Source organism: Parus major, chromosome 3 (genome assembly GCF_001522545.3).
Source record: "Parus major isolate Abel chromosome 3, Parus_major1.1, whole genome shotgun sequence".
Classification (NCBI taxonomy): Eukaryota; Metazoa; Chordata; class Aves; order Passeriformes; family Paridae; genus Parus; species Parus major.
This window is the reverse complement of record NC_031770.1, coordinates 58,578,745-58,586,783: the sequence shown is the minus strand read 5'-3', so window position 1 is coordinate 58,586,783 and position 8,039 is coordinate 58,578,745. Positions and strand designations below refer to the sequence as shown.

At 37.7% G+C, this 8,039-nt stretch overlaps 1 long non-coding RNA gene across 1 annotated transcript in view; it reads left to right on the top strand.

Moving 5' to 3' along the window:
- The first annotated feature begins 287 nt into the window (after positions 1 to 287).
- The window catches only part of LOC107202518, a 15,687-nt gene continuing 7,935 nt past the window's right edge, over positions 288 to 8,039 (top strand). The window contains exon 1 of the long non-coding RNA XR_001520712.2: positions 288 to 4,329. This is a non-coding gene — a long non-coding RNA (uncharacterized LOC107202518). The remainder of the gene's footprint in view (positions 4,330 to 8,039) is intronic.

Genomic DNA, 8,039 nt, shown 5'->3' with positions numbered 1-8,039 from the left:
CAACTAATAATCTTATCCCTGTGCACTGCTGCTTGCCCAACAATCTAACTTACCTTCTTGTTATAAATGATTGTCACTTTGTGGTGCTTTCCTGCCATTTGGTTTTCTCAAGATCTGCCCAGTTCTCTACATTAATGTCTTCTGCAACCACGACTGGTTTAGAGGTGATGACACAAGAGCCAGGAAAGACTACACCTTATTTTCAAACCAAGAAACAACTCAATGACCTGACAGCTAAAACCACCTTTTTTTTTGCTTTTAAACTAAGGAAAAGTGATGGGAAGTCACTGAGAGACAGTAAATGTGAACCACTTTTAAATGCCAACCTTGCTTTAAATGGTGCTTTGACAACACACAGAAAACTATTTATTTTGGGACTTATGGGACTTCTACAGAGTTGGTGCAAATACAATGAAAATTATAATATTTACATTATCTATAAATAAAACAGTAAAGAAAACCAAGTACCACCAGGAACACAAGTCAAAAAGGAGTAGGAATAAACAAGATAATTAATACATGTATTGGTATTTTTTTCCTTAATAAACAATGAAGTCCTTGGTATACACATATTTGCAGATATGTATAAACATGCAAAACACAGAGAAAATGACAATGTTTACTGAGTTCCATTTCCCAAAATACTACTAACAGGAAGCAGTCAAAGGTTTTACAGAAAGGTTTCTTGGGTTCATAGCTAGCTTTCCTTAAGAGAGTGAGTTAGGTCCTAGAAAGGCACAAAACCACTCAGATAAGATTTTCTAGAGATAAAATTATTCACAAAATACAGCTTTTCAGACAGAAACTTAACACTACATGTATGAAATTGTACACATGAATATGTGTATTCTTGCTCACTCACCCAAAACATACAATCTTCACTAAAAATGTGACCTCATTATCTATCAGTCAGTAGAAAGGTGACTCTTGATAAATGGAAGTTGAAAAATATCAGCCTCAAGTGTTTGAGGAGGCAGAGGGAATTACATATTTTGGTTCTTAAGTTTCCTCAGGATTATTTTTTGACAGTTCATTCAAAATTAATGGAGATTCCTCTTAGTTCTTTGGATTCAAAATAAAAAACCCTTTCTTTTCCCCAGAATCTCCTACCTATAAAATGCAAATGTTTCCATTTCTAATCTTCAAAGTAAATTACAACTAATGAAAGGGTAATGCAAAAAGTTTTGCTAGGCTCCTCCCCATAGACACAGGATTTTAAAAAGTCTATTTTTCCTGCAGACATCTTAATTTATTTATTGTAATGGTATATATATATATATTTTAAATACACTTGTGAGGGAATGAACTTACTGATTAAGCAAGATTTGAAAAGTGAAGGTAATTTTAGTAAAATCAATAAAGATTTCTCTGGGATTTGAGAAACCTGAAATGAATGACCTGGAATCCTTAAATTGCTTACAGTTCCCACAATGTTGGCAGGAAATAATAAAATGCATTTGAAAAATTGCACACAATTTTCATTAAGTACTGTTAGAACTCAGGCATTCCATTTCTGCCCAATTGAAAAAAAGGAAATATAAACTGTATCATTCTTTATAGAGTATATATAAGGCTGAAGAAGAGTTCCAGTCACTGAGAGCTATGCAAAATGAGACAATTCTTTGTTTCCTGCTGGTATTATATATTCAGCTTGAAGGAAGGCCTACTGGAATGGCTTTGGAGAGGTGTATTTGGTTTTTCAGTGGACCACTACTGCTCAGTTTGGTTAGATAAGAGATGTAGATTCTGGAAGTGGCAGGCTGTGTGTCAGGATTCATAGATTAGACAGGATGTGTTTATGCATTGCTGCATTTGCAGCCTTTCATAAAAATGGGTATAAAGGCACCATTTCTTAGGCTAGTACCAACAGATTAGAGAAGATGTTGAGGTCTCTACTTAGCTTGAACTGTTTGGCCTAGGAAGTCTGCAAAGTGCTTGCCAGGTTTTTTACATCTTTATCAGTAAGTTTTGTAATATCAGCAAGGAAAACTCATGACCATTAACTAAAACTTTTAGTTCTCTAGGCTTTATCAGCAAATACCCGCTCTTGAGTATGTGTTTAGGCTTTACACCTGAGCTGCTGATAAGTGATTTCCAAAAGCCCTGTGTGACTGCCTTTTTCCATTTGCATTGTAGTCAGGGAAAACTTACCTTCGAGTTTTAATACATCCTTCACAAGGCTGATTTAAGGGATCTCCAGAAATGTCTTTATGGGCACTGCTTCTCAAAATATTTTTTTTCACAACCCACCAGTAACTTCCTTATGAAGTGTGTGCTTTGACACAGATTAAGAAAATGTGGAAATCAATGAGACAGATTCTACTGATTTTGCTGAGAACAGAGTCAGGTATTTAACGTTTTGGAAATGTCAGGCCAAGAGTGTCAGAGACAGCTGAAAGCCTGTCAGAACACTGCTCCTGGACTCTCAACTCCTTATCACCAGAGCAGGTACCTAGACTTGCTTGCATAGTAGTGACCAAGACTGGAATGACCTATTGCGTTAAAAAGAGAACTAATGGAAGAAGGTCGTCACACCAAATTATGATCAACTCCTTTTTAAGGCTATGGAAAAAAGTTGTGAAAAAAAGCCCATTAGTTGTAATTTTTGTGTTGGTAAGGAGAACATTCTGAACCATACAACCTTTTGGAAATTTTCAGAAATCATGCAGAGCCCTTCAGCAGACAGGGATGTGCTCAGTTGTCATTTGTCATACAGCTAATTAGGAAGAGGAGCTGAGAAGCTAGCTGTTAGTTAGAAATGCCAGAGGCTATGTATGGATATGCCTACACTGTAACTCAGGTACTAAGCCTGTCTTCATGCTCTGATCTCTATTAATTTTCCTCTGTGGAAACCATAGGTTTGAGCTGCACTTTGGAAGAAATCAAGCCTGCCCTGAGATGAAGTCCACTAATTATTTTGGGGATAATTTATTTTCAGAAAATTCAGCTTGTTCAGCTCTATGCAGTTTTTCTATGTAATTCTAACAAATTTGTTCTCTTGACTACCCTCTCACTAACTCATAACATGCTCTGTGGTGTGCATTACTTACACATTATGATATAAAGACACCTCTGCAGCAGGCTGAAATGTTCTGAAAGGTCACAACATAAAATAATTTTGTCTTAGGCCATGGGGGCTTTGTGTGAGCTCTGGATGAGACAGAAGATGAGGTGCTCCAGAGTATCGCCCTGAGCAGTATGGATGTAAGTCACTCCGTGCCACCTGGTGTAGGATTGCTCCTTGAGGGGAAGTCTGTAGTAATGTGGCTGTAGCTACATTATTGCTACAGTGATAAAATTGAGAGTTCCTAAACCAAGAAAGAAACAGAGGAATTTTAAATGATACTCAGAAGCATCAGTAAGATCTTAGGAAAGAAAAAATATTTACAATCTATTCAGACAATAAAAGGCATAATGGATGAAAAGCACACCAGTTGGATAAAAGAAGCTCATTCTACTTCTGCCAATTCTTCATTGTAATGTGCCTCAACCAGGGTCCAAATAAAGATTTGCTCCACCATAATTCCTGCATTCAGTTACCATTGAAATGTATTTATTGCTGGTGGTTTGCAGCCAGCCTTTGAAAGTGCCTCATTTTTATATTATTTTGTCAGAAAAAGCCATAATTTAACTTTGTTTTGCAAGTGTTTTGACAGACCAAGTAAGGCTTTCTTTATTTTGCTGTCCAGCAGTTGTGTGAGTCCCTTGCAGAACATTTGGCATCCGAACACTTGAGCGTTAAATGCGGTATCTTTTCTCCTTGAGCAGGGTGATGTGCGCTGAAGGCTCAGCCCTCCTTCCTTCCTTCCTTCCCATATCCCAGATCCTTGGAGAGAGAAGAGGCAGAGCAGTACCTCGAGCCAGCTTTGCTTCAGAGACACTGTAGGAAGGACTGAGCCATTCTGGCAGAAATGAAGAACGATTATTCTTTCTGTTGTTGAACTTTTTCTTCAAGGAAAAGACATTGACCAGGGTAATGAAAGATCTTGAACTTTAGACCTGCTGCATCCAGCACATATGCCACAATCTGGGATATGCCACCAGCTATAGGAAGAAACCTTTGTGAAAATGGAAGATGTGCTACAAACGCATTTTTTCAATTTTTTCAATTATTTTTCAAGAATTTCTGCTTCCCAGAGAGATTTGACATTCCTGCTTCAGCACCAGCTGGGGTGCGGCAGGCAGTCTGGCCAGGAGCATTGGCAGAAATGTGGGCAAATACCAAATGAAATCTCTTCATTGCTGTGTGTGGCCTTCTAGCAACCTGTGGGATGGCGATGCGATGTGGTGGCCCGTGGGAGCTCCCTGCAGCAGCAAGTTCCTCTACAGGTAATAGTGCTCAGCAGTCTGCCCCAGCCACAGTCTCAAAGGAAAGGGGATTGGTTTGGGCAGGTTTGGTGGGTGCACTCACTATTTTATTGACAGCTTTCTTAGCAATAGAGGTATAAGGAAGTGAAGGATCTGTTGCAGATACAGAAGAAATCACGTGCATTTATGCTAAAATTTAATTGGAGGCTACTAGCATACAGCATTTGACCTCCATAGAAAGAGCAGTGCAAAAGAGAGGAATAGTTTTTTTACATCACTCCCAGGAGAGCATACAAATGGGATCATGTCAGATTTCTTCTTGGTGCATTTGCTCTGCTCATTAGCTTGGAAAGATTTTGTTCTGTTTGTTATACTGGGCAATATTGAAATGCTGGGACATGAAAAAAACCAAAAACCTCAAACTCTTCCATAGGCTGTTATAGTCTTGTAAATTTAAATAGCAAGGTAAATAAAATATTGTGTCTGGCAATTCTCTTTGGCTGTGATAGACATTTATAGTTACGAGCACAATAGATTTTGTTAGCCATCACTTTAGCTCCACAAAACCCCTCCATTTACTAAAAGTCTGGTCAGAACAATGACCCCAGATTAATGGTAATAAAAAACAGTTCTACAGGCACTCCCCACTTTTTCTTAATTGTATAAATCCTAGTTTATATGCAAAATTTTATAAGATCTTACAGCTCTTGTTCAGAAAGGCTTCTCTTCCTTTTTGGGCAACCAATTCCTTTGCAGAATTCATGCATAAATACTTATGTATATTAGGCACACCCAAGATCTGTGAACAGGTCTTTTGATCTTTTCACTACTACTATCACTATTACTATGACTATTACTATTACTATGACTATGACTATGACTATGACTATTACTATTACTATTACTATTACTATTACTATTACTCTTATTACTATTATTATACTGTTTTGTTTTACTTATTTTTAGCTGCTCATGTTTCTATATGTAAGTAGTTCCAAAGTGAGCAAAGTTGCTGAGATGGATATCTCATTCAGGAAAACTAAGTAGACTTAAAACATGCATTACTTGGTTCAATAATCATGGGACACTCTACACTGGCACAGCTTTCCTTGTGCCCTCTTCTTCACCTTTCTTCAACATATACTGTGGCACATCCTGAAAGAGAAGTCTCCCACCACCACTCCCTTGATATTGATATAAAGGCAGCTTCACATCCACCCAGATTCTTCCCTTTCCTCAGTAACCATGAAAACACAACATCCATCTTTTCCTCTCTCTGTCTGTGTCTTTGGACTTTAAGCCAGGTAAGAGTATGAGCTATAAATTGAAGTGAATTATACAGCTGGGTAAATAAAGTGAGATGAAAGGGAGAAAAAGGGAAATGTGTTTCCTATCACAGAGTTTAAAAAACAGATTTGGCATACAAGGGGAAAAAACAAAACAGGAAACAAGTTTCTACATATAAATTAAACTTTTTCACCCTCAAACTTTCTAGATAGCCCAGGAGTAATAAGTATGTGTGTTTCTTGGACCAGCAAAGCAAGCATTCCAACACTAAATGGCTTCCTGTTCAACACGTTCAAAGCCAGAGACTGTTTTTGGGGGTTGGTTAGAAATATGTGTGAAGTATGCACTTTTACTTTAGGCCAAATCAAATGTTTTTAATCTCCCTCCCACCCCCCTCCCCCCCAAAAAAGTAAAAGAAGAAAATGTCAAAAAGGAAAATGTGACCAAAGTTTTCTCTTTCACTAAGGAAGTTCAATGATCAGCCTTCAGTTAATGTGCAAATATTCTCAGTCCCATGTAAAGATACTTAAAAGGGAACTGGTCAATGTCGTTCTACACTGGCATTTGATGCTGTTGAACTATAATGAGTAGGTGCATACAGGAGCTGAAGAACTTGGCCCCATGCAAAGACAGGAAAGCAGCAAATATTTGAGGGTATGAACTGTGTTACAGCATTTTCCCTCATTAGTGTCAGAACTATAATTCACAAATTGTTGATCCATTTTCTTCTTCTACCACATCAGCCTCAAATATTATTTGGTACTACATTTTGTTTGCCCATAGATCTTTAGGTTTTTGTTTGTTGTTTTTTTTTTTTAGGTTTACAAGATTTGATTACATGGCCAAAAGTCAAAGTAAGACACATGGGAAAAAAAACATGGAGCACCATATGTCATGGATGTGCCAATGTGAGGGGGTTTTCTAGTTCCTCAGTGAAGCCACAGGGTACTTCATGCAAAAAAAAAAAAAAATCAGAAAAGTACACCTTTTTTTTTTTTCTTACAGCTGGCAGGCAATAGTACATCTAACTAACCTAGACCTCAGTTTGTCCTTTTCTGTAATTACACTAATTACTGCTTCTAATAACATATTTTCTCCCAACTCCAAGGAAACAGAAGCCATATAAGTCGTAGCCAACCATTTTCTTTTAGTTTTTTCTCATTGCAGTGTTTTTGATCAAACTCAGGTTCTAAACACTGTTCTGTTTCAATATTTTAAGAATGCTATGTACTGAGTACTGTCCAAGCTGGTATGTTGTTGTGAGGCATCAGTCTTGTCTGTTGCTCTTATCCCACCTTGAATGAGCTGATCTGCATACTTTGTTTTGGTTCTTTCTGCCTAATTTTTACAAAAACCCAACCAAACAAAAAAAAAAAACAACCAACCCCTCTTTTCCCCACTGCTAGGTCCTTATAAAGATTTAGTCTGGGGTCTTCACTTGAAGAAAATGAGTATTAGGCAGAGTCTCAAGTCTCACCTAAATCAGTAAAATTCAACTTGTGCTGATTTGCACCAGAATAAGCAAGGGTTTGTTTAGGCCCTGCCAAATGTGATATTCTTCTCAGAGGTTCTGCTGAAGATAGAACTAGAAAAGTTAGTGGAAGTTAATGAATGTTAGATAGACTTCACTAATCCCTGGAGCTCTACGTACTTCTATATTATATCATATTTGATATCCACAGCTATTCTGGGAGTGGGAAGCCTAGCAGGAGAAATGACCAGTAAAGGATAGGTTTCCCCCTTTGGAAGTCCAGCTTTCCCAGGAAGAGTTGTAGGAATTCAGTTTCTACTGAATCTGTGGCAGCTGCTCAGTGAGGCTCTTCTGCTACCTCCCTGGTGCACTTAAATTCGTTTTCAGCTCAATTCCATTGTCTTCTATCCTTCAGACTCCTTCCTTCCTTCTCACAGACCCATTTTCCCATATTCCCAAAATAAAACCACCATGTTTGATATTCTGAACCTTGCAACTTCCTTTCCCTTACCTTCACTATTAATACTTTAGAGTTTCTCTTCTTGTTCCTTCTCATCAGATACCATATTTCTACATACCAGTAATTTTTGTGGTGTGTTGAATCAGCCATTAACAAACTATGAATTTGTAGGAAGGGGAGTAGGTTTAGGTATGTCCTATGGAAATTTCAGGGTCCAAACTTTCTGTACAGCTATGTTGGCCATACTTCAGGCTCACAGCAATAATCAGTTTCAACAAGTTATAATCCAGTATCATGCACTTTGGTATAATCAATATATTTCTTGTAGCTCAGTCTGTTCTTCTAAAATTGACTTCTGAAACACAAACTTTTCACTTGCAACTGGAGAAAAGAAAGATCTGAGAAATGTTATGAAGATGCACATGAATTTTATGTTTGAACTAGGCTGCCCACATACACACTTTTGAGGGAAGACAAAAATAGAGCATGAAAAATGAATCAAAAAATGAAATA